Source organism: Elaeis guineensis, chromosome 13 (genome assembly GCF_000442705.2).
Source record: "Elaeis guineensis isolate ETL-2024a chromosome 13, EG11, whole genome shotgun sequence".
NCBI lineage: Eukaryota > Viridiplantae > Streptophyta > Magnoliopsida > Arecales > Arecaceae > Elaeis > Elaeis guineensis.
Genome location: NC_026005.2, coordinates 57534483 through 57535571, shown reverse-complemented (window position 1 = coordinate 57535571; position 1089 = coordinate 57534483). Strand labels below are relative to the sequence as shown.

Sequence of the window (1089 nt, the reverse complement as noted above, 5' to 3'; positions counted from 1 at the left end):
GTATGCTTGACCGTAGATCGTTACGACCAGAAATCCAACCTTTTAATCCAAAAATAGAAAGAACCTTTAGAGCCAACAGACATAAAAATATGGACTGAAATCAGGAGAATGATCCACCCAAGCAATTGAAGGAGTACTTTACTCCTTCCACATATACCTACTCTCCTTGTATTCAAGTGCCCCCTGTGGAGGCCACTCAATATGAAATTAAGTCCAGTATAATCCAAATGTTACCTTCATTTTATGGACTTAGTAATGAGGACCCTTATAAACATCTTGAAGAATTTCTTGAGATATGCTCAACTGTCAAAATTCACAACTTCTCCGATGATGCTCTTAGGTTGAAATTATTCTCTTTTTCACTTAAGGACAAAGCCAAATACTGGCTACATACTTTGGATTCCATAACTATATCAACCTGGGACCAGCTGCAAGGAGAGTTTCTCAAGAAATATTTTCCCATAGGAAAAACTAATCAAATAAGGAAAGCCATAACTAGTTTTTTCCAATTAGATGGAGAAATGTTTCATGAAACATGGGAGAGATTAAAAGACCTTATTAGAAAATATCCCCACCATGCTGTACCCAAGTGGCAGTTAATCCAATATTTTTATGATGGGCTCTCCGAAAGACATCGACAAATGGTCGATGCATCATGCGGTGGGACATTTATGCTGAAAAGTGAGGATGAGGCATGGCAACTATTTGAAATTTTAAGTGAAAATTCATTACATCATATGTCTGCCTCTATTAGAGATAAACCCATGTTAAACCCAAAAAGAGGTGGAATATATGAAGTAGAAAATACCATAGATATCCTTCAAAAGGTAGATGAACTGTCCCAAAAATTAGATCGTCTTCTAAATACTGGACAATCCCCGATTCCATCTAACCCAATCCAAGAAGTTTGTGCATTGTGTGCAAGTTCGAACCATTTTGTTAGTGAATGCCTAGCTGCACCTCAATTTCTTGAGTTTGTGCACGAGCAGGTTCAGCAAGCTCAAGTCCAACAAGCTCGCAGACCAGGAAACGATCCATATTCAAACACTTATAACCCCGGCTGGAGAAACCATCCAAATTTTTCTTGGA

General features: G+C 38.2%; 1 non-coding gene across 1 annotated transcript; it reads right to left on the bottom strand.

Annotated features, from left to right (window-relative positions):
* Nucleotides 1–476: 476 nt before the first annotated feature.
* Nucleotides 477–582, bottom strand: LOC140853480 (small nucleolar RNA R71). The gene has a single exon (XR_012136551.1). It is a non-coding gene; the product is annotated as a small nucleolar RNA R71 (small nucleolar RNA).
* Nucleotides 583–1089: the final 507 nt, after the last annotated feature.